We start from the raw sequence: 26984 nt of genomic DNA, 5'->3' as shown, positions 1-26984 counted from the left end.
AATAATTAAACAAATCAAGTTACAGTGTTTTCTTTTTATAAATGTACTTAAAACTAGAAAATAATTTTTGATAATGGAATCTCTGAAATAAAACGCCTGCATATGAATTGAAAATTGTGACTATATTAAACGGCAAATGTTTTATTTGGGAGATTCCATCATGAAAAATATTTTCTAGTTTTAAGTGCATTTATAAATAAAACACTGTAACTCAAAATTTTTAATTATCTTTTATTTTTTTTTTTTATTTCACCGGACAACGCGGTAATCCGGACACCAGCATTTTTTACATTGCAGACTCTCTAATCCGTGTGCCACCGTGGTGCAATGGTATGCACACCCGCCTTGCACACATAAGGTCGTGGGTTCGATTCCCCGGCCCGGCAACATCAAAACACTTTTCAACGGTGGCAAAATACCCCTCAATAATGTTGGCGACATTTCCTGAGTATTTCAGCCATGAAAATCTTCTCTACAAGTGGTGTCTTAAGACACGCCGTTCGGACCCGGCGATAAACTGTAGGTCCCATATCATTGAACTAATAGGAATCGGGGTGCACTCATTGATATGAGAGAAGTCTCCCTTGTCCCTTATGGGATGTTTGTGGAACAATTATAATTATATATATAGACTCTGTAATCCGGACATCATATATTTTTCTTACCTCGATAATCCGGACATCAATATTTTTTCCTATCTTGAGCATTAGATTTTTATTTATTTCGTTTATATTTTTAAAGTAAGACCCAGCTTAATCTCAGATTTGTTGTTTTCAAATTTTAAAAACAACAAGTTTTTAAAGTGGAGGTGGTTAAAATTGATTTACTTTAGGGAAGAGCAGAGAAAACTAGTTTCGTCCAACGCCACTTGGACTCATCAGTTCTCTTAGTTCTTTACATTTAAGCAAAGAACTCTTCCCCAATTTTATGAAGACTCGAGCTCAAGAATAAATGTGACCGACGAATTCGGTTAAATGCGAATTCAACAGAAACATTCAAAAACTCTCGTAGCCGCATATGCAAACCAAATTAACTACTCCCACTGTTATGCGTCTCCACAATGCAGAGAATCATCATAACTATGTTGACAGTTTGTCGAAAATAACAACAAACAAATCGTCCACCGTGCTGTGTGTCTATTTTAGATTCACTTTGGCAGTTTTGTTGTGATGTGTGTTTACTTTTTATTTTTAAAGTAAGACCCAGCTTAAACACAGATTTGTTGTTTTCAAATTTTAAAAACAACAAGTTTTTAAAGTGGAGGTAGTTAAAATTGATTTACTTTAGGGAAGGGCAGAGAATACTAGTTTCGTCCAACGCCACTTGGACTCATCAGTTCTCTTAGTTCTTTACATTGAAGCAAAGAACTCTTCCCCAATTTTATGACGACTCGAGTCTTGTTGTTTTTAAAATTTGAAAACAACAAATCTGTGATTAAGCTGTGTCTTACTTTAAAAATAAAAAGTAAACACACATCATAACAAAACTGCCAAAGTGAATCTATTTCATTTATAAATAAGAAAAATTAAGTTTTTCTAAATTTTCGGTCTAAATCTCGACTTTCTAGATAGCCACTGTTAACTCTATATATAATTAACTATATGAAGCTGTCCAATGATTTTCCTAAGCAACAATATTAAAAACTTAGACTTGGGTAGCCTAGTTCCCTGAAAAACGATGTTTCGTGTTCATGTGTCCATTTCCTCTAAAGGAATTAGTTCTTAAGCCTTCCTTCCGATTAGTGAGAAAGTCCCTTGGGGCATGTATGAATTCCAAAGATATTTTACCAAGAAATGTGTAAATCATTTAAAATGCTTGGATTAATACATTAGTTTAGTGAGGAAATGAGTAGAGACCTTAAATAGGAATTTCAACAAAAAATAAAAACCTATGGCGCCTTTTATTTTCTTTCTTTTACATTCAAAATCATTGGTAACTAAGAATTGTTGTATAGCATTCTCATAATTATGCAACCAATAGAGTGAAATTCCATTATGTCTTCTATCACTAGTCATAAGAGGCTAATGCCCCATGGACAAGGGAAATCAGTATATGTACATAGACTACGAAGTTTATATCCTTAAAAAGCTATTATTAAAATATACACCATTTGTAGAGAAGTGTTAGATGACAAAATTACTCAACAAATGTCACTTAAATTAACCTGGCTGAATAGAAGAAGTAAATTTGGTAGCCAGGGAAGCTGCTCCCGGTCATAAAATTGTCGCAACTCGTGATATTTGCATAATATGAATTACTTTGCCCTATATGTCAGTTTATTGTATAGTAACATTCCCTTATTAAGGATTTAAACGTATAAAATTATATGTTTCGATCTTCACAAAGGTATCAGTTATTTCTGTTACAGATCCCTCTATGATGTTTATAGCGCCAGCATAAGCTAGTAACATGTGGCTTTAGGTGTAGATTGTGCCATTTCTTTTAACATTTTCAGCAGTATGTATGACTTTTTTCAGCAGTATGTTGAAGAGATCACAGGAAAGGCTGCCTCCTTATGTGAAACCACTTTTGGTATAGAACTGTTCGGAGAGGTTCTTTCCTATTTTAACTGAGGATCGAGTGTCAGTTAACGTCATTTTACAAAGCCGCATGAGCTTTGCGGGAATACCAAATTCAGACATGGCTTGGAATACATTTGAACGTAGAGGGCTGCCGAAGGCTACTATATAATCGACAAAGAGGTGGTGCCTTAATTTTCAAATCAGCAGTTTGACAGACTTTCTACTTTTTACACTACGAAATTTGTGGAGCAAGAAATAGTAAAAGAGAAAGCCATTTTGACATGCTCTCTCTTAAATTTTGCTTCAAGTTGTACTAATTTTTTGGGGTTGGGGAACGCTTTCCGAGTTAAAAATGGTAAAACTGGTAAAACTTTAACGTAAAGGAACAAGGCTCATGTGAGTATGGAAAGTACTAAATGACATCGAACTTGGCATTTGCTGTAGGGGTGTAGTTAACAGTAGTAAAATTACTTAATGATACTTAATTTGGTACTGGGTGAAGGAATGGATCTTGAATTCTGAAATTTGCAATTAGGGTCACCGTTGATGGTGACGTAGGGGATGAATGATACAAAGCAACGTTCCTGAACGGCTTTAAAATGACCAAGCCCTAGATTTCTTTTGGCCCCTCTTTCATCTCAAGTTAATACTGATCTCTCCGTGGTGTTACATGGGGGCCTGCCTTTAACACTCGTAGTTACCTGAAATCTCGCGTCCACCTATAAGAATGATAATAACTTGGGTTGGGTGTTAGGCTGGATTACTAGCAAAGAACAACAACAAAAATAACACGCTGCGTCTGAATTAACTTTAAATGAAAGTTGCTTACACCTGGAAAGTTCTTGCGGATTCGGAAGCAACAATGTTCATAGAAAAACCAGAAAGCAAAAAAATCGCCGGAGGAATTTTCAATAAATCGCTGTCAAAGCTTACATTTGTAGAGTTATCTGTTTTCAGGATTTTGCTTGACAACGGTCCTATCGAAATGGAATTAGAGAAAAATCTTGTAGCTGTGAAAATTCTCTACAAGATTGACCTTCACGACTTTTTCCTATGTTTTACCATTTTCGAAATATAGAAGTTCAAATTGGGACAATGTCATAACTGCAAAAGTCTTACATCCTAGGAAAGAAGAACAAGAGCCAATCTTGTAGGGAATTTTCACAGCTATAAGATTTTCCCCAGTCCCATTTCGATAAGACTTGCCGTTTTTAAGCAAAATCTGAAAAACTAAAAAAACCCAAATATCTGACTTGAACTTCTGTATTTAGAAAATGGTGAAACTTAGGAACAAATTATAAAGGGCACATTTTGTAGAGAATTTGTACAGCTATAACAGCTACAACAACCCAAAAACTCTAAAAATATGACCCTCGACAGCGTTTTATTAAAAAATTCCTCCGGCGATTTTTTTTTTGTTTTTTTTCTCATCTTTAAACATTGTTGTTTCAGAATCCGCAAACACTTCTCAGGTGTAAGCACTTTGCATTTAAAGATAGTGAAGGCGAATCAGTGCATTTCCCAAATTCGAACTGCTATATTTGACAAACCTAGGAACAAATCATAAAGAGCCTCATTTCGATAGGACTTGCCGTTTTCAACAAAAATCCCAAAAAAAAACCCTACAAATGTGAACATTTTTTGCGCTTTACTCCCACTGAAGACTACTTCGAACAGACCAATAATATTCATTTTGGGGACCCTTAGAAAAAACAACCTTTGTCATGTCCATGGCATTAAAATTATTCTAGGGGATTTTAAAGTCAAAATTGGAAAGTAGAATATCTTTGGCACAACAGTCGAAATATTCAGTCTTCAAAGTGAAACATCTGGCAATGGAATGAAGCTGAAAGACTTTGCACCCGCAAAAACATGATAGTTGGCTGTGCCATATATATATTCATATAGGCATCTGGCTGTCTCCAGACCGAAAACCAAGAAATCAAATTGGCCACATCCTGATAGATGGAAAACATTCATTAAGCGTGTTGAATGCACGATCGTTCTGTGAAACACACATCTACTAGGATCGCCACCATGTTGCAGCAAAGGTACGTACCCGATTAAGCGTTGCAAATAAAGTACGAACAGACAAAACACGAAGTTAGACATAGGCATAGCTGCAATCACAACAGATAGCCACTGCATACTTCTAAACGGGTACATCTGCTTAATGAAAGTTCTCCTCGTTCCTACAACATATCGGCACAATGGCAAAGTATTGTCCACTCCATTCAAAAAGGAGTAAAATTCATACGTGGAAACCAGAGACCTCCGCCAAGAAATCCATAGTATGACCAGGGGCCTAATTATGTGAGTCGATTCGATCGAGAAATTACTCGTGAATTTGTTTTCGACACGATAAAGAAACGGCATTATAAGTCTCGATCGAAAACGTTTAAGCATTGTTACCGATTTTGTCGATAGTAACCGGTAATCGAACTGTGAAAACCGGTAATCGAACTGTGAAAGCCTATATTTTCTTTAAGGAACATAATTATAGGTAGATGCCGAAAAAGTATTTATTTTAAAACAAAAACGAAAAAAAGCATTATTATGAATGAAAAATGTAAATTTCTGTGAAATTTTTTGAAAAATACTTTGAATAATAATTTCGGAATAAAGTTGTGGTAAGAAAATAAGAACATTATTAATGTTTGGAAATCCTTTTTTAAATTGTTGTGACATATTGCTAATGCATCTACCTTAATAAACGTACGGTTGTTTTGGCAGAATTATTAGTCCCAATTTACATTGGGCGAGTTTACTTGCTGCAATTGTCATTTTGTAGGAGAGAGAGGTGAGGCATATGGTAACCCTTTGCCTCTCAGCACCCTCTCTCACCTACAAACTGACAATTGCCGCAAGTAAACTCGCCTAATGTAAATTGGGACTTAGAAACATTCTTGGTTGGCGCAATTTTTAAATGGTTTTATTTAGCTCACCCCGTTTGTTTTATTATTTATTCAAATTTAGTAATTCAAATTTCACACTCTTCCTGTCAACCGATTAATCTGAAATTTTGTATACACTTTGGATTTTGGTGGCAATACAATTATGTTTATTCACTATCATTATAAATTCAAGATGGCCGCGGCTACAAAATGGCGGATAACGCAGGTTTCATCAAATGAAAGGGCTCAACAAGCAGAATACAATATACTATAAAAAATTGATAAAAAATGAACATAAAATAATAAAATGGATCCATCTGTGTTATTCTTGTTATCTTCTTCTGACGAAGACAACATTAATTTAATTCGTAAACAAATTCGTTCACACAGTGAACCTTTGGAGCAGGATGAATGTTTGGACTGGATTCGGATCGACCTAACATTTTTACCACAGATAGGTCTTGCAATGCTGATTACGCCAATATATATATCATGGCCAGGAAGTCCATACGTCCCGAGATATAGGCTCCGAAACTACAAAAAATCCCTTGGTTTTGACGATATGTTAGCTGAAATCGATTTTTTTTTTCATATATAGCCGGCCTTAGGCCGGGGATTTAAGACTTTCTCCTATGGACATGAACAAATCTCGGCTAACGCGAACAAAATTTTCCTTCAAACCGAAAATTTTTTTATCATCGATCCGAATCCAGTCCGTATATTCAACTTATGCCTATTATATGTCTTCGCAGATTTCTACAGAGATTCAGGCTGACAAAAGAGGCTTTCCGTTATGTACTTTCTTGTTTGGAATTTTCGTGCCAAAGTTCAAAATCTGTCCCCCCAATTTTGCAGTTGGCAGCAACGTTGTCCCTTTTGGGAAGTGGCGGTTTCAAATATACTGTAGGGAATGATTTCCTTTTAGGTCTGTGGGGGCCCCGCGGCATTTAATTTAGTTGCAAGTTGCTCCCATAAACGATTTGAATATGCCCGAGCTTCTGGACAACTAAATTTTCCTTTGGCCAAAGATGGGTGTTGGGACATGAATTCTGCCATAATCGCTTTTTGTTTAAAATTTATCTGTTTTTTTTTTTGCATAAACGAAAGCAAGATTCAATTTGCACATTACTTTTCTTGCATTTTCTTTCCTTTTGCTTGTTTACGATTGGTAATGTAGCAACGAGAAATGTCTCGCAGAAAATTGATCGATAACTCGATAATTTTACTCGATACCGAATGTTATCATACCAACTTTGGGTACTCGGTTCGAAAAAATTCGATATCGACTCACATAATTGGGCCCCAGGAGTGTCGAGCTGCTACCGAAGAGAAAAATGAGGCATATATGACTAATCGACAAACAGTAGCAACGTATAGCGTATGAGAGAGGCATCGGGAGAAAAGAAGAGAGGGGGATGTTGTTTGTTTGGCGTTGCCAAAGTAGTTTTAAAACAAAGCCACATCTCGTAAAAAAAAAACATTTTATAAACCACTGATACTGGGTACTTGCGCAAGCAGGCGTGATTGAGAGAAAAATTCTTCTGAAGATCTACGGGTCAATATGCGTTGACGTTGAATATTGACGTGGTATGAACCACTTACTGTATCTGATATACAACGAAATCAGTATAGATAAACTTATCGAGATACGGCTGTTGTGTTGGCTAGGCCATGTTATAAAAATTAGCGATAAAGAATCCACTTAAAAGGCAAAATGCGTGTAGAAAGGGCCGCATGGCGAAACACCGAGAACTGGAAGACCAAGGTTTCGATGGAGTACGTAAGTGGAAGACGAAATCGAAAAGCGTGGTATTCCAAATTGGAAAAGTAAAGCAACAAATTGAGAGGAATGGAAATATTTTTTAGTACGGCTTATATGGCAAATGTTCTATAGAGCGCCAACTATGTAAGTAATGTGCACAAAACCTCCACGGAGATAAATATCAATATAGGTCAATGATTTGGTGTAAAACACATATGGTGTTAGCTCCCTTACTCCATTTCACTTTTAAATAATTCGGGATGGAGGGTTTAACAAATTAGGTCCGGACGAAATTAACAATTTACTTGTTAAACCTACCTAATATGTCTAATTTCATTATAACCTAACTTCACATTTCACGTATTTTTCATCCGAATAAGCGGTAATTTGACATTCTGAGTTCCCTATGAACCACAAGTCGCACTTTAGTATAGGCCTCATATAACTGGTGACTGTAACAACTGGAGAGGAATAGCCCTGCTCAACACCATATACAATATACTAGCAGTTATAATACAAGATAGAATTCAAAGGCAAGTAGAAAATATTCTGAGAGATGGACAAGCTGGCTTCAGACCAAATAGAAGCTCTGTAGACCAGGCCAACATCCTACGAGTCATGGCGCATCCCCTGTATCTACTGTTCATCGATTTCAAGAAAGCCTTCGACACCATTAGACGAACTGTCATATGGAAAGTATTGAGCAAAAAGGGAGTACCCCAGAAAATAAACCGAATAATTAAAGCGATGTACGAGAATGCAGAACTCTCAGTTCTTCACAACGGAAATATAAGCCAACCATTCATCACAAACACGGGTGTAAAGCAAGGATTCCCTATGTCACCCCTACTGTTCACAATTGTACTGGATGGAATAATAAATGAAGTCTGCTGTCAGAGAAGAGGCATAACATGGAGTCTTTCACGACAATTCGAAGACTTAGACTATATGGATGATATATGCCTTCTCTCTCACAAGATAGACTATATGGATGATATATGCCTTCTCTCTCACAAGATATCCAATATGCAGTCAAAGTTAGAAGACCCGGAGAGATTTGCTCGTAATGTTGGACTTGAGATTAACATCAAGAAAACAAAGGCCATGAGATTAAAGAACGCCAGTACAGAAAACATCATGTTAAGAAAAGATATCCATAGCATAACCAGAATGGCGCTTGAATGGAATCCCCAAGGATCACGAAATCGAGGTCGTCCAAGAAACACCTGGCGACGAACAATAATCCAAGAACTAAAACAAAACACCTTACATGGGAAGATGCAAAAACAACAGCAAATAACCGTGTAAGATGGCGATGCTTTGTGGAAGCCCTATGCTCCCAAGAGGAGTAACAGAAAAAAACAAGTAAAAAGTAGTTAAGTTCGGCCGGGCCGAACTTTTTATACCCTCCACCATAAAATAGTCTTAATTAAAATGGAATAATTAGGGTCCTTTCACAATTTTAGGTGGAACAACTTTTCGACAATGGATAGACTCCTACTTCCTCCCACTATTGCTTAAATTAGACTGTGAACACAAATGTTGGGACAGAGATAATTCATTTTGCAGATGAAAGCCCTTGGTGTGTGTACATTAAAAACCCCGAAGGACAGATGCGCCGTCAGTCGAACTTCCTTCATGAATTAGCATTATATCATTGTTTGTTTTTGTAGAGCACTTAAGCAACAGTGAACAAAGATATAACGCTAATTCCTGATGGCCCACAGGGTCTGTAACAAAAATTTCATCACGCCATAACGCGGAAGTTCGACTCACGGCGGATCTGTCTTTCGGAGTTCATAATATACTCACCAAGGCCTTTCTACCCCAAGAGGAATTTTCCGTGCCCCAGACTTCACCTCCATTTTGTTGCACAGTGTTATCTAATCTAATCTAAAAAAATGTGTTCAGCTATGTGAAAGGTACCACCTACGGGGCTATATCAAAGAGTCAACCTATCTTTAAATTTTTTGGCGGAAAAGTTTTATAGCTGCAGGGAACTTCAAGAGTCAAATTGAGGGTAGTTTCATTAAAACAATGTAGACCCTCAAAAATGGACCCATGTTGACGAATTTTAGTGAAGAAATTTCGTGACCACTGAAAATTCCCGAAAATCGGGAGGTACAGTTATATGGGGGATATACCAAAACATGGACTTATATTGACGATTAGTTTTGAATAGACGAAATTGTAGCTAAAATTCTCAAAATACCGATCATTACAGCTAGTACGGTTAAAAATTGCATCTAAAATTCTCAAAATACCGAAAATCAGGAGATACCGTTATATGGGGGCTATACCAAAACATGGACCTATGTTGACGATGTTTCGTTGGAGATGTTTCATGACCACTGAGAACCTTAAATGGCAAATTACAGCTAGTTCAGTTAAAAATTGTAGCAAAGATTCGCAAAATACCGAAAATCGGGAGGTACCGATATATGGGGGCTATACCAAAACATGAACCTATGTTGACGATGTTTGGTGGAGATGTTTCATGACCACTGAGAACCTCAAATGTCAAATTGCAGATAGTTCGGTTACAAATTGTGGCTAAAATTCTCAAAATACCGAAAATCGGGAGGTTTCTTTATATGTAGGCTATACCAAAACATGGACCTATGCCCATATCCTTTGGGATATAAATTTGTTGATCACTAGGAACCCTAAGTGCCAAATTATATACACCGTTCGGACGTGGCTATTAAAGGAGTATTCCATATCAGTCTACTCGTTGAAATAGTTCCCACACAAAATTTTTGACACAAGTGTAGTTTAGCTACTCTTGTCGAATAAATAAGTTCATACCTTCTGAGATAATGTCCCAAAAGCTATAAATAAACCTGTCGGCAAATAACTAATGAAAACTAAAACTTATGAATTGGTTATCCGATTTTGTCGAATTTTCTACATCGTAAAATTTCTCCCCATGGTACATCAACTTCAAAGAAGTGTTATATTAGAAATTCAAAAAATTTTAAAAATTTGATTTAAGGCTATTGGAGGACAAGATGCAAAATGTGTACTAAAAGTACTTCTTGTGGTCCTGCTTACAACAATATTATGTTTTTCGAAGGTAAGTCCAAGTTTCCTGACATAATGATCTAAAATCTCCAAAATTAGTCAAATCTTTGCATATCGTAATATTTCTTTTCTTTTATTTTATTTTCTTTTCTTTTCTTTTCTTTTCTTTTCTTTTCTTTTCTTTTCTTTTCTTTTCTTTTCTTTTCTTTTCTTTTCTTTTCTTTTCTTTTCTTTTCTTTTCTTTTCTTTTCTTTTCTTTTCTTTTCTTTTCTTTTCTTTTCTTTGCTTTTCTTTACTTTTCTTTTCTTTCACACAACATTTCTAAAATTTTCGTAAATATGCAGTTTGGAGACATGTCTAGGATCGTTTTGAAATTTTCAGAGCAGGTCCACTTCTTCCGTAAGCTCCCCCACAAAAGTTCAAACACTTAGGCTTAAGAAGAGGTTAAGAAATGTTAGCGGATAAATTTTAAACTTTATTTCGGATAGTTGTCGCAGTACTTATTACAACTTCTTTTCATTATTACACAGGCTGAGGTTATATCCCTCTCGACAAAGCTGACTTATTTTACTTTTTACTTATTTTTAACAACTATTGGCATTCTGGGAAAAGTTTTCTAATTAAAATAGATTTCCAACGCACTTTTTAAGGACACAAAACCCACATGAAAGTTTCATACCTTGTTTTAAATTCCCTTTCAAATCTCAATTTGTGTTCATATTTCCCACTTTTAGTACTTGTTTTTGAAGTACTGTCTAAAAACAGAATTATTCTTTTGACTTTTATTCACTTTTATCCCCCTAACATCATGTATCACTGAATTGTAAATAGCTATTAAGCCCAAAACTTAACACAGACTCTTCGTTGTTGTCTAAAACCCACTTCAATTCCATCAATGACACACTCATCTCCAACCAGGCAAAAAAACATGTAAATTTATCAACTGGTATGCAGTCGTCCGAACAAACCAACCGGAAATAGACTTTGATAAAGCAGAGATGAGGCTATTGGCCACTAAGGGTTTATGATGATGATGATGACGACAACGACGATGATGATGCGCATAAAAGTCAACAACAGCTTCAGAAAAAAATGGAAAAAAGTTTGATGGACAAAACTCAATATGTGCCATAGAGGAGTAATTTACACATGTGAGCAGTAGATACAAATACAAGCACACGCACACCCTCAATTACACCTACACATATCCTTTCACTTAATGGCCGACTACTGTGTACATGTATTGCACGAATGTGTGTTTCTACACGAAAATTCAATTAGCAGTTTTATTTGTTAATAGGCGTTGAAGGTAACAAGTTTTAAGCTTTGGCAAAGGGATGCACGCACATACACACACTCATCATCAGTTCTGTTTCAACGAAATGGGAGCAAAAGCCAAAGAATTATTTTCAATTTAAGTTTCTGAACATGTAGTAGTTGTTGTTCTTGTTCTTGTTCTTGTTGATATTGACAAAATTCACATCAAGTTGGTAACGATGATTTCGGTAATGGTCTTACAGTGTGAAAATGTTCTCCACCCTTTTACAGCCGAAGGATAAAGAGTGTCTAAAATCGATTGGCCATTTCATTTGGCCGACCAAACAAAAACATTCCTTTGCTAGTGTGAGAAGTTCTGTGTAAAGGTGACAAATTACCTTTCTGTCTGACTTTTGTCTATCTTCATTGTATTAAACTGTGATTGAATAATCGACTTTTCAGACAGAGGTGTTAGCCGAAGCACCCTTTGTCTCCGATTGACGTTTCGGGGTATGATGGATACGTAATTGCCAATATAAATGAAGAGTTAATGAAATTTGTTGCTTAAACAATCGAATAAGGGTAAAATAGGCGAAGTTTGTGATTTAGTGCGAAAGTGAAAGTGTGTAAAATTTTTGATAAAGAGACTCTTTATCGCTGCTATATTCCTTTCTATACAAGAAAATAAATGTAAACACTAATGACATTTTGAAATTTAAAGATATTCACACTCTTTCATATATAAGAATGACTTTGATTTTCTACTGGTGGCGGGAAGGCAAGGCAGGAGCTAGCATGAGGTGTTAATAATCCAAACTACATAGTTACAAAGTTTTGGATTTTGGGTCCCATCGTAAAACAATGGTCCGCCTTGCATTCAGCGGTTCGATTCCCAGGCCAAGCAAAACAAATATACAACGGTGGCAAATACCCCTCAGTGTAATATTGGCAACATTTCCTGAGTATTTCAGCCATGTAAAACTTCTCTACAAGTGATGTCCTAAGACACGCCGTTCGCACTCGGCGATATACAGCAGGTCCCATATTATTGAACTAATATGAGACGGGGTGCACTCAGTCTCCCTCGTCTCCGTCTGGGATATTTGGGGAACGTTATTATTATTAGTCATCAACATTTTACTTCGAAAATAAAAAAAAACGTAAAAAGGTATCAGTCGGCTTTGCCGACAGATATATGTATCCTCAGCCAGTGTGAATAGGGAAATATATGGAAAGATCGCACACCGTTTACACAATCGATACAGTTACCCCAAAAATTATATATTTAGGAGGGTTCTCCGAATTTTTTGGCATTGTTTGAATGTATGAACTTGCCATAGATTTTTGGTGTAAGGCTATTCTTTTTGCGATAAAATTTGATTTGGATTTAGGCGGACAGGTGTTGAACTTTTACTAAATAGGTACTTGAAGGAATGGTCCATCATAAACCATTTTGAAAGTGGATCTTATTTTGGGACTCGTTTTAGTTTATCGGCGTAGGATTAAGAGCTATTGCTGAAAACAGGACCACCACGAGTACTTTCAACATGAGCACTTAAGCAACATGTTGAACTTTTGTGAGGGAGATACCTGAAGATATTTTCCGATATAAACTTTTGGTAGGTTGACGTACATTTGGAAGAAATTTTACGATCTGCAAAATTTCGGTCAAAACGGAAATTCATTCAATTAAGTTATAGTGCTAATTACTCATTTTATTTGATGCTGACCTATTTGTTTATAGATTTGGACGTACCTGAAAAAGTGGGCCAATATAGTCCATACTCCATCCTGATCTATTTTTTAAGAAATATTTCGAGGTGCATAATTTGTGCCAAATCGATTTAACCGAAAAATGTTTAACTGTTGTGGGGCAGGCACGCGAAGGAGTGGACCGACATGGTCCATATTCGAACTTAAAGTAAATTTGGCGAACATATTAGAATATCCTAAAATTGCGACAATGTAGTATCCAGTGCGAAAGTTGTCGTGGGCACCAGCCATTATACATGGTAGTCCTATGGGTTTTATAGCTTTCGGGTCATTTCGCCCGTGAAAATATTTAAGACGAAGTGGACCGATATGGTCCTATTTCGAACATACACTAAGATTGGGCAGAATACTACGAAGTGCAAAGTTTGGTTCGAATCACCAGGAAGACGGACATAGCTAAATCGACTCCAAATTGTCTGAAACAGATTTCGTCAAAACATACTTGGGTTCTAAACCCGCATTTTCGTTAGCCTAAAGGCTGAGGGTATAAAAAGAACAATAATATTGACGAACAGATGCTGCTCTGGTTTAAGTGAACAGTTTAAAAAAGCGTTTGGGAATTCCCAACTTTTTCCAGTGGTACAGTACAGATTTATTTATTCGTGGTTAATTTGCGGAAGAGGCTTCCATCATATCGAAGAGTCGGGCAGTCGGAGTTCCAGTCCTAATGGACCACAATCAATCCTTGCCAATAGAACGTAGTTGAATCAGAAATATTCTTCTATGTTGAGCAGGTTTATGCAGTGTTGCCGCCAGTTTTTGATCGGAAATCGTCAAATCGTCAACAAAATTTGGAAAATCGTTAACAGGGTCAAAATTTCAACAGGAATAAATCTAAGCCAATATCACTTAAATACCGATAAAAAAAAAATCAGCTTTTAAAAGATGCTAGTTTTCTTATGGTTTTCGAGTTTGCAGTATTGCAGCATGGTAAACCTGGGTACACATTGTAATTTTGAATGACAGCTTAGCTCGAATATCACTTGATTGACAGTGTAGTTGGGCAGACGGAAATCGATAAAAATTGTCATTTAAAACTGGTTGAACGCTTAATTAGAAATAACTAATATTTTATCTCGAAAACTGAAGTAATTTGAATGTGGGGCAAAAACTATGAAAATAACTGTATTCCAGATATGTGCCTAAATACAGCCAATCCGGCTGGAAATTGCTATAAAACACTAAAAAGCCCATAAAATCGAGTTTGGAACATTGTTTTCCTTAAAGTCTGTCGTCAAATGTTTGGTCAAATTATAGTTATTGGCTTTTTATTTCAAGCAATTCTGGCTTACGTGAAAAATCGTCATTTTGGACCATAAAATCGTCAAAATGATGGTAAATCGTCAAATTCGACAACACTGTGGTTATGCCTTTTAATTAATTGAGAAAAAGTGGGGAAAAGTCATAACCTCAATGTTGAGATACGGAAGGTTTTTTAATTATATATGCCATATACTCTAGCGATCATCTGAATAGGTTTTATTTTTATACCCTCCACCATAGTATGGAGGGTATATTAAGTTTGTTTTTCCGTTTGTAACGCATTGAAATACTCATTTGCGACCCTATAAAGTATATATATTCTTGATCAGGGTAAAATTCTAAGTCGATCTGTGCACGTCCGTCCGTTTGTGGTAATCACTCTAGCATCCACAAAAATGGAGCTAGGACGCTGAAATTTTGGGAAAATGCGTCTCTTGTTTGCAGGCAGGTCAAGTTCGATGATGGGCTATATCGGTCCACGTTTTGGTATAGCCCCCATATAACGGTACCCCCCGATTTACGGTATTTTGACGTTTTTAGCTACATTTTCAGACAATTTAGCTATAATTTGACATTTAGGGTTCTTAAGTGTCAGTAAACTTATATAACAAAACTTGTGGACATAGGTCCATGTTTTGGTATAGCCCCCATATAACGGTACCCTCCGATTTACGGTATTTTGACGTTTTTAGCTACATTTTCAGACCGATGTAACTATAATTTGACACTTAGGGTTCTTAAGTGTCAATAAACTTATATAACAAAAGTTGTGGACATAGGTCCATGTTTTGGTATAGCCCCCATATAACGGTACCCCCCGATTTACGGAATTTTGCCGTTTTTAGCAACATTTTCAAAACGATTTAGCTATTATTTGACATTTAGGGTTCTGAAGTGTCAATAAACTTACATAACAAAAGTTGTGGACATAGGTCCACGTTTTGGTATAGCCCCCATATAACGGTACCCCCCGATTTACGATATTTTGACGTTTTTAGCTAAATTTTCAGACCGATTTAGCTCTAATTTGACATTTAGTGCTCTTAAGCGTCACTTAACTTATATAACAAAACTTGTGAACATAGGTCCACGTTTTGGTATAGCCCCCATATAACGGTACCCCCGATTTACGGTAGTTTGACGTTTTTAGCTACATTTTCAGACCGATTTATCTATAATGTGACATTTAGAGTTCTTAAATGTCAATAAACTTATATAACTAGTGGACATAGGTCCATGTTTTGGAATAGACCCATATAACGGTACCTTGGTATAACGGATTCCGGTATCCCAATGTAACGGATTTTCGGTATTTTGAGAATTTTACCTACAAGTTTTAACCGAATTATCTGTAATTTGAACATTTCACATTTGAAATTCTTAGTGGTCACCACACCTCTCCACCAAAAATTGTCAAGAAAGGTCGATGTATTGATAATGCTCCCATATAAAAGTACCTCCCGATTTTCAGTGATTTGATGATTTTAACTACAATATTAAACCGAACAAGCAGTAATTTGACATTTGAAGTACTTAGTGGTCACAACACCTCTCCATAAAAAATGTTCAACATAGGTCCATGTTCGGATATAGCTCCCATTTAACGGTACCTCCCAATTTTCAGTAATTGGCAATTTTAGCTAAAATTTTTAACCGAACTAACTGTAATTTGACATTTGAAGGTTGTAGTGGTCACCACACATCTGCATCAACAATTTTCAACATAGCCCCAATATAACGATACTTCCCCCTTTTCGGTACTTTGAGGATTTTACTTAAAATGTTTAACCGAACGTAGGTCCATGTTTTGGTATAGCCCCAAAACAAACCTCCCGATTTTCCGTACCTTAGCTTTATTTTTTGGACGAACTTTCTGTAATTTGAAATTTAAAAGCCAACAAAAATTGTTCACAAAAAGTTCATATTTTCGTATAGCCCACATACCTCCGAACTAGCTGATAATGACGTTTGAAGTTCCCACGTTATGTACCGATTTTCGGTATTTTGAAGATTCTAGCTACAACTTTTAACCGAATTAGGAGTTATTTGACATTAAAGGCTCCCATCAAAAACTGTCAACATAGGTCCATGTTTTATTATAACCCCTATATAACGGTACCTCCCAATTTCTTGCCCACCAAAAATTGTTAACATACATAGTTAGATATAGGCACCATAAAAAGGCCTACCGAATGAAACATTTTATGTACAATATCTGACATTTTAACGTACCCACTTAAAGTTGGGGACAGGAATGAAAACTAATTATTCCATTTTAGTTCAGAATATTTTATGGTGGAGGGTATGAAAAGTTCGGCCCGGCCGAACTTAACGCATTTTTACTTGTTTTGTTTTAATATGTTAAGGTATCTTCTGATGTGTTCGTATTACAGATCCATACTATTTAGTTTTTAAGAGTCCTATACTATCCCAAGATTCCCAAGAAAAAAATTGACGGTGTTGCCATATTTTCGAAAAATATCGGAATAATAAACAAGTAAAAATGCGTTAAGTTCGGCCGGGCCGAACTTTTCATACCCTCCACCATAAAATATTCTGAACTAAAATGGAATAATTAGTTTTCATTCCTGTCCCCAACTTTAAGTGGGTACGTTAAAATGTCAGATATTGTACATAAAATGTTTCATTCGGTAGGCCTTTTTATGGTGCCTATATCTAACTATGTATGTTAACAATTTTTGGTGGGCAAGAAATTGGGAGGTACCGTTATATAGGGGTTATAATAAAACATGGACCTATGTTGACAGTTTTTGATGGGAGCCTTTAATGTCAAATAACTCCTAATTCGGTTAAAAGTTGTAGCTAGAATCTTCAAAATACCGAAAATCGGTACATAACGTGGGAACTTCAAACGTCATTATCAGCTAGTTCGGAGGTATGTGGGCTATACCAAAATATGAACCTTTTGTGAACAATTTTTGTTGGCTTTTAAATTTCAAATTACAGAAAGTTCGTCCAAAAAATAAAGCTAAGGTACGGAAAATCGGGAGGTTTGTTTTGGGGCTATACCAAAACATGGACCTACGTTCGGTTAAACATTTTAAGTAAAATCCTCAAAGTACCGAAAAGGGGGAAGTATCGGTATATTGGGGCTATGTTGAAAATTGTTGATGCAGATGTGTGGTGACCACTACAACCTTCAAATGTCAAATTACAGTTAGTTCGGTTAAAAATTTTAGCTAAAATTGCCAATTACTGAAAATTGGGAGGTACCGTTATATGGGAGCTATATCCGAACATGGACCTATGTTGAACATTTTTTATGGAGAGGTGTTGTGACCACTAAGTACTTCAAATGTCAAATTACTGCTTGTTCGGTTTAATATTGTAGTTAAAATCATCAAATTACTGAAAATCGGGAGGTACTTTTATATGGGAGCATTATCAATACATCGACCTTTCTTGACAATTTTTGGTGGAGAGGTGTGGTGACCACTAAGAATTTCAAATGTGAAATGTTCAAATTACAGATAATTCGGTTAAAACTTGTAGGTAAAATTCTCAAAATACCGAAAATCCGTTACATGGGGATACCGGAATCCGTTATACCAAGGTACCGTTATATGGGTCTATTCCAAAACATGGACCTATGTCCACTAGTTATATAAGTTTTTTGACATTTAAGAACTCTAAATGTCACATTATAGATAAATCGGTCTGAAAATGTAGCTAAAAACGTCAAACTACCGTAAATCGGGGGGTACCGTTATATGGGGGCTATACCAAAACGTGGACCTATGTCCACAAGTTTTGTTATATAAGTTTAGTGACGCTTAAGAGCCCTAAATGTCAAATTAGAGCTAAATCGGTCTGAAAATGTAGCTAAAAACGTCAAAATACCGTAAATCGGGGGGTACCGTTATATGGGGGCTATACCAAAACGTGGACCTATGTCCACAACTTTTGTTATATAAGTTTATTGATACTTAAGAACCCTAAATGTTAAATTATAGCTACATCGGTCTGAAAATGTAGCTAAAAGCTTCAAAATACCGTAAATCGGGGGTACCGTTATATGGGGGCTATACCAAAACGTGGACCTATGTTCACAAGTTTTGTTATATAAGTTAAGTGACGCTTAAGAGCACTAAATGTCAAATTAGAGCTAAATCGGTCTGAAAATTTAGCTAAAAACGTCAAAATATCGTAAATCGGGGGGTACCGTTATATGGGGGCTATACCAAAACGTGGACCTATGTCCACAACTTTTGTTATGTAAGTTTATTGACACTTCAGAACCCTAAATGTCAAATAATAGCTAAATCGTTTTGAAAATGTTGCTAAAAACGGCAAAATTTCGTAAATCGGGGGGTACCGTTATATGGGGGCTATACCAAAACGTGGACCTATGTCCACAACTTTTGTTATATAGGTTTATTGACACTTAAGAACCCTAAGTGTCAAATTATAGTTACATCGGTCTGAAAATGTAGCTAAAAACGTCAAAATACCGTAAATCGGAGGGTACCGTTATATGGGGGCTATACCAAAACATGGACCTATGTCCACAAGTTTTGTTATATAAGTTTACTGACACTTAAGAACCCTAAATGTCAAATTATAGCTAAATTGGTCTGAAAATGTAGCTAAAAACGTCAAAATACCGTAAATCGGGGGGTACCGTTATATGGGGGCTATACCAAAACGTGGACCGATATAGCCCATCATCGAACTTGACCTGCCTGCAAACAAGAGACGCATTTTCCCAAAATTTCAGCGTCCTAGCTCCATTTTTGTGGATGCTAGAGTGATTACCACAGACGGACGGACGGACGGACGGACGTGCACAGATCGACTTAGAATTTTACCCTGATCAAGAATATATATACTTTATAGGGTCACAAATGAGTATTTCAATGCGTTACAAACGGAAAAACAAACTTAATATACCCTCCATACTATGGTGGAGGGTATAAAAATTTACAAAAAAGTGTCAAATTTTTTCGATCAACGAGATAAGTTCTGAATTAAATAAAATTGAAACGTTACCAAGAACTTTCAGATAAAATCGAGAAATATTCCATCAAAAACGTTTTATAAACCTGCTTTAAATGACTTTTTGATTTCGTTAAATCTCTTTTGAGCTTCGAATATTGTCTGAAAGCAAATGCCAAGTGGATTTTTGCGTTCAACGAGATAAGTTTTGAATTAAATAAAATTGAAACGTTACCAAGAACTTTCAGATAAAATCCAGAAATATTCCAACAAAAACGTTTTATAAACCTGCTTTAAATGACTTTTTGATTTCGTTAAATCTCTTTTGAGCTTCGAATAATGTCTGAAAGCAAATACCAAGTGGATTAGGATGGATAAATTAGGAAGGCCATTGAAAATAGTTGGTATTTTAGCTCAGGTTTAATTTTTAACTATCCTTGCAGTACAAATTTAAGTATTATCATGCTCACAAATCCACCATGTATCATAAATGTTCGAAAATTGGGCTGGAAGAATGTTTCTTCGACGACAATAAAGTAGAAAATTGTAATTCAAATTTAACTCGAAGGGGCATGATATCGCCGACTTTTATAGTGCTGTATAACCTCAGTAGTCCATTCTTTTGTACTTATTCGTGTTTGTTTTATGACTTGTGTACAGAAAAATAATTTTTGACCTGGCTATATATGGGGAATTCCAAGTGAAATCGGACAGTTCGGAGAAAAGTAATTTTTGATTTCAATTGTTTTTGGTTCAATTTATGCTCCTAGCCAACAGAACATTTTAGTATATTTTAAAATTATTTTATGACCAACGGTACAGAGATATCGCCTATTGAAATTATTGCATTTTTAAAGAACTATGTTCAAATAAATACTCATAACTTCTTTAATATTGGTCCAAATGGGACCATCTTTTTTTTATTTGTTTGTTTTTTATCAGCTATCGCAAAAAATATTTAAAAGAAAAATGCACAGTGGCTTCAATGCAATTTTCGGGATTTAACATTTAAAATCACTTTTTAAACATGATTGCACCCTTCGATTTTTTCAAAAAAAATTGTATGTTAAACTACTTTCAATTACAAAAATTTTAAGCCCTATATCGTAATGGGATTCGAATAAATTCTATTTTTTCGATTTTTTTTTAAATTTTTGTTGTACAATATTTGTTAGTTTACCCAAAAAGTAAAAGGTAAATTTATTAAATTTTTGTTTTGGTTTTTATTTATGAATTTGTTTTAAACATTTTAAAAACTTTTTCAGTAGTTGATCTTAAACATTGTTTACCAATTATTGTACCGGCATTGGTGGGTATTACAGCATGGAGTTTTTGTGTGCCTGAGATAGATTTAGCCATTCCATATCGTAAATTTAAAATTTCTTTCGTATTTAAATAATCCTGTTCTGGAGAAAATACAACTTTAATACATGGTAGTGTATTTGGTTCAGAAGCCCATTCGTGTAGTTCCCGAGCAGTAGTAATTTGGTCGTCGATTTGTCGTTGAAGGCTTGCTCTACCAGCCATTCTTTTCAATGTACCTCCAATCCCGTCACACGGACCCTTGCCGTGTGCTGTTACAAAATAATGCCATTCTGCTGCAATCTTAAAATCCTCTTTTTGATAATAGATGTTGACAAAATTTTTGAATTGCTGCGGAGCGCCATCAGAAAAGTAAAATATTTTAGATGTATTTAATAATAGTTCGTTTACAAAATTAGTAATAATCTTCAGATAAACATAAACTGCAATTGCATCGTGATTATTGCAATCTGAAATTATTACCAAACTCCGATGAGTGAGCTCTCCGTTTAGCTTAAAATAAATGACTATTGGGAATATCGTTGCCTGATTATTGTTCCAATGAAAACCTGGTGCAGCATTTTGTATGACAAAAGCATAGTTTTCAGCAAAATTACAAATCACCACAACCTCGTCTTCCTTTAGGGATTCCTTGGTTTGTTTTAAAAATGCTGATTGTTCATTTGCTATATAATCATGTGTTAAAAGACCTTTCATGTGATTGCAAAAAATATCAATAAATTCCGACGAGGTTTTCAAAATGGTCTCGAGGCTGCAACGAGGGTTAGATATCCAATATTTATATGTAATGTTTTCAACGGCACTGATGGAGAAGGGCATAAAATAATTTTGAAGCACTCATTATATTGCGATAGAGACACTGAATCGCTGTTTGTTAATACTGCTAAGTTTGCACCTATCAATAATTAAAATTATGTGTGCACAAAGCAAAACTATTAGATATATTTACCTAACATCATGAACTTGACATTCTGATGTGTAGCACACACACAAATGGTATGTGTACCACTAGATCCAGCAAGTACACATTGTTGAGGCCTCAAATGCGCAAAACTTGAAAATCCGATGCAATGATCAGGATGAAGTTGAAGTTCTTTTAGATTGCATAAAACAAGTCCTTTTTGAATATGCTCTCGTTGCCCATCTTCATTTCTAACGAAAATAAAATCTTTTTTTGCCAGGCAAATTGGCACTACTGTCATCACTTTTATAGAATTCGATGACTTTATTTTTAATATCAGGAGATATGGAATGTCCTATAAGTAAGTTTTTTATTTTTGAAATCTACAATAAAAGAAACCCCTTCTAACTTACCTTTCTTTTTCTTGGGGACAGACATAGCACCTTGTTTTTCTTTCATATACTTTGACACGTTTGCCATATGTTTTGTTGCTCCCATGACATCACAAATCTTGCCTATGCTCCAAGAATCTGGCAACAAAGTCAAAATTTGAGTTTCCAAATTTCGGTCTGTGTTTTCATCATCATATTTTTCTTTCAAGCTTTTCAAAATATCTTTAAAATTCAAGGAATTTTCATAAACATTATCTGTTTGCTCGAGCCCTAAGAGCGTTGCAAAAGTCGAGCAAATTTCCTCATATCTATCTTTCAAATATGACTGTTTCTTTGCAGAATGTTTATCTATCAACGATATATTCAATAAAGCTACAGCTTGGTTTATGATGGGTAATTGAGTATCAATACTCAATTCAGAAATATTAGTTATTGTACTTGCAACATCACAGTCAATATCTTCTGATTCTGGGAAAGTTTCTTCTTCGCAATGTGTACTCGTTTCATAGAAAGTTGAAGATTTTTTTAAAGATAGTAAATGTTTCCTGAAAACTGAACACAAATAATGGGAACGGCTTAAGCTTCATGATTTTTGAAGTTGTACAGAAGCTGGTCTCAAATCCCTTTTTGTCCGATGCTTTTCCAACTTTAATGGGTTGCAACATTCATCGTATCGATGTTAACGTTCCATTTTGTTTATATATACACACAATTTATTATTGTTCAAATGAAAGATCAGGTTGCAATTATCACAACAGTTTTTGATGATTTATTTCACTTTTTAAAAGCAAACAGAATTGACAACTATTCCAAATTAGTAAACAATACGTCAGATAGAACTTAGAACTGAATTATCAACAAAGAAATTATAAATATGAACACCTTACCCCTCTGGAGGCGGTATATGGTAAGAATTGTTTTATGCTGTTAATACAAAATGAAATGAACAAAGGTCACGATTATCTTATGAAGAAGAAGATTTCTTCATCTTGCCACTGATGCCAATTATTTTAATGTACGTGGTCAGATAACAGAGTTATACGATAATAGATCCATAGAAACCCTATTCTAGGGCAGCTTTATTCAGCGACCCACCATTTATAGTCTGGCACTAGATGGCAGCTGATTTTAATACTTTGGAAAATTATTCCCGAGGTTGGCACTGGTGGGCATCATGACTAAAACCTTAGGTCAACTTGAGGTATATGATCGAATTAGCATTACAATATACACTAAGAAAATATGCAGCTAACTAGAATTCCACAACACGCTAAAACACTATTTTTTTATTGAAAATTAAGCTATTACCTTCCCTTCAAAATCCACTATAATATTTTGCGATACGTATTAGTTTCGCCATATTTTGAATATATTTACTTGCACTTAAAACATAGGTTGTGCTCAACCCAAAAAATATTAGTCAAATGTTCCGCCTTTTGAAGCTATTCTTAAGACGATCGCGATCGAATGAAACAAAAACTAATAAATTTTTAAAAAGTTCCATGTCATAGCTGTCAGAGTTGCCAGATGTTGTACTAAAATTTTGACATTATTTTTTTATTTTTGGCTAATGGGTGGATCCACTGTGCAATGCACGATGGGGCCAATGGCAGGTTTTTGAGGCAAAAAGTCATTTTTTCAAGTCAGCGATTGAAATAAAATAACAACGGAATTATATTCTTAACACTTTCAAACCTACAAAAGCAAAAAATTACAATCTGACAACGACCCACGGCGACATGCCAAGCTGTCAAAGATGTCATAATTATGATTCCGTTTATTTCTGACATTCAGTCGTAATTAGACAATTTAAGTATTTTGGCGCCAAAACCTGATCTGGTAATGGTATGTAAATTAGGATTATTATTAAAAGTGTAAATGTAATATTAGATGTGGTCAATAATTTGTTTTGTCAGTAAGTGATGGTTTTTGATGTAGTCTGTGGTATCGTCCATGTGTTCTTTGGAGTAGAACTTTCGGCTTCAGGGTGCTTTCTCGTAAAAATATGTATCAGTTGAAAGGTGACAATGTTGGCTAACAAATTTTGAAAACAATTTTTGCGTATACTTGCGAATAAAAAAATTATCAACTTCCAGATTTCGTAAAACTTAAAAATTTGGATATTTTTTATTTTTGGTTGGAAAATCAGCGAAAACCTAAACACCTTATAGAATGGATTTCTGCAAAATTTAATAAAGGTGTCAAAGACAACTTCATGACGGAAGTTAAAAAGCAAATTTATAATATTTGTGCATGCCTTAACCAAAAATGGATAAAAAATTGGAGGTCAAAAAGTCGTGTATTACAATTTGAAAGCTTATGGTTAGCTAGAGACATAGTATTTACGCTAGAACAAGGTAATGATAAAAAGAAGAGAGAGCGTCCTAATGTGGATTATAGTGAAGGAAGAAAACTTGCTTCGGAAGTCTGCTATGAACACGGCCACAATACCAAACCCTTGATTCATGCCGCCTCTGTTTCGGCCAATTTGTCAAAAGAAAAATATTTAAACTATGTTCTCAAGGAAGTTCGGTATCAACCAACTAAATTGAGAAATCAATTAACGTCGAATGAGAAAATTTATGAACGATATATCCAAATCTGAACCGATTTCAATATGATGCCTCAATAATGTTTTCTAGACCAAATTCCGTCACACACTTTAAATGTCATCACAATTGGACGTATATAGCGTGATTGCTGCACGAAATACTTAAAATCGGGTGAAAATATATATGGGAGCTATATCCAAATCTGAACCGATTTCGATATAATTTGGCATACTTTTTTTTTCTAGACGTAATTTCGTCACACATTTTAAATTTCAATTGGACAGAATTTGCGTGTTTGTTGCACCAAATACCTAAAATCGGGTGAAAATATATATGGGAGCTATATCCAAATCTAAACCGATTTCAATATAATTTAGCAAACATATTTCTAGACCAAATCCTGTCACACGTTTCAAATTTCTTCGAAATTGGACAGAAATTACGTGTTTGTTGCACGAAATACCTCAAATCGGGCGAAAATATATAAGGGAGCTATATCAAAATTTGAACCGATTTCAAAATAACTTGGCAGTTATTTCCAGTCCGAATTCCGCCACATATTCCAAATATCATCATAATTAAACAGATATCATCATAATTTCCAGTCCGAATTCCGCCACATATTCCAAATATCATCATAATTAAACAGAATTTTCGTGTTTGGTCCATCAATTACTCGAAACCGGGCGAACATATATATGAGAGCTATATGAACCGATATCAACCAAATTTGGCAGATTAGCTTCTAGGCCGATTATAAACATCTGCACGAAATTTTGAAGGTCTAATTATATAATAAATAATAAATATAATTTTAATATATACTAAAATGTTCTGTTGGCTAGGAGCATAAATTGAACCAAAAACAATTTAAATCAAAAAATACTTTTCTCCGAACTGTCCGATTTCACTTGGAATTCCCCCTATATAGTCATGTCAAAAATTATTTTTCTGTTCACAAGTCATAAAACAAACACGAATAAGTACAAAAGAATGGACTACTGAGGTTATACAGCACTATAAAAGTCGGCGATATCATGCCCCTTTGAGTTAAATTTGAATTACAATTTTCTAGTTTATTGTCGTCGGATAAACATTCTTCCAGACCAATTTTCAAACATTTATGATACATGTGGTCAACTATGGTGGATTTGTGAGCATGATAATACTTAAATTTGTACTGCAAGGATAGTTAAAAAATGAAACTTTAACTAAAATACCAACTATTTTCAATGACCTTTCCAATTTATCGATCCTAATAATATGGCTACACTTGGTATTTGCTTTCAGAAAAATTTCGAAGCTCAAAAGAGATCTCACGAAATCAAAAAGTCATTTAAAGCAAGTTTATAAAACGTTTTTGTTGAATATTTCTTGATTTTATGTGAAAGTTCTTGGTAACTTTTCCATGTTGAGAATTGAACCCACGTTCCAAATAAAGCGGGTCAAATTTGTTGTAGGATTTATCAGAATGTTCCATTTCACTAAACTAAACAAAACAAGTGAGCCAAGGCTATAGTCGGGTCGGGGCCGACTATGTGATACCCTACACCACTACCCCTGTTCATAAGTTTTTGACTAATAAAATTCAAAATATTAAGATTGGGATAGCTTAGCGCCTTTGCTCTGAATGTCTTCATTAACACAGGTCAATTTTGTTGAAACGCATTTAAGTGCATCGACAGTACAACCCAAATAAAAAATGGAAAAGTGGGATGTATGCCAACCATCAATAGGCTTATTTCTCTGTTAGACCCCCATCAACCCCCAAAATTTCGTGAGGATCCGATCAAAATTTCGTAGTGTGATTGCACAAAAATGGAAAAGGGATGCATTACCGACTATTGCGATATCTCTGTTGTTTGACCACCTATGACAACCTACTTCACATCGTTGTAAAGTTGATATTTTGTACTTTCCTTGCCAGGTTTTGCTTTCGATATACCTCCTACAGAAGGGAGATATTAACTTTGAAATAAAACGATAGTATTTTTTCCAACCATTATCAAAAATCAAAAGGTTTTTTCCTCTGTCGGACCCCCAATAACACCCAAAATTTCGTGACGATCCAATTAAAATTGCGACCTGTAGCGTGATTTCCAAAAAAGTGGAAAAATGGGATGTATTACCGACTATTGCGATATCTCTGTTATTTGGATACCTACGCCAACCTGCTTTACATCATTGTAATGATGGGATTTTTTACTTTCATTGTCAGACTTTGCTTTTGGAAGGTCCCCAACCAAAGCTGTGATATTCGTCATTATTATTAAAATGAAAAGTTGTGTTCTATTAGCGGCTTTTACGATATCTTCGTTGTTTGACCACCTACGACAACCTACGTAACATCGTTGCAAAGGTGATA

Source organism: Musca autumnalis, unplaced genomic scaffold (assembly GCF_047663935.1).
Source record: "Musca autumnalis isolate F117 unplaced genomic scaffold, ASM4766393v1 scaffold_1, whole genome shotgun sequence".
Taxonomy (NCBI): Eukaryota; Metazoa; Arthropoda; class Insecta; order Diptera; family Muscidae; genus Musca; species Musca autumnalis.
This window is presented reverse-complemented; position numbering follows the sequence as displayed.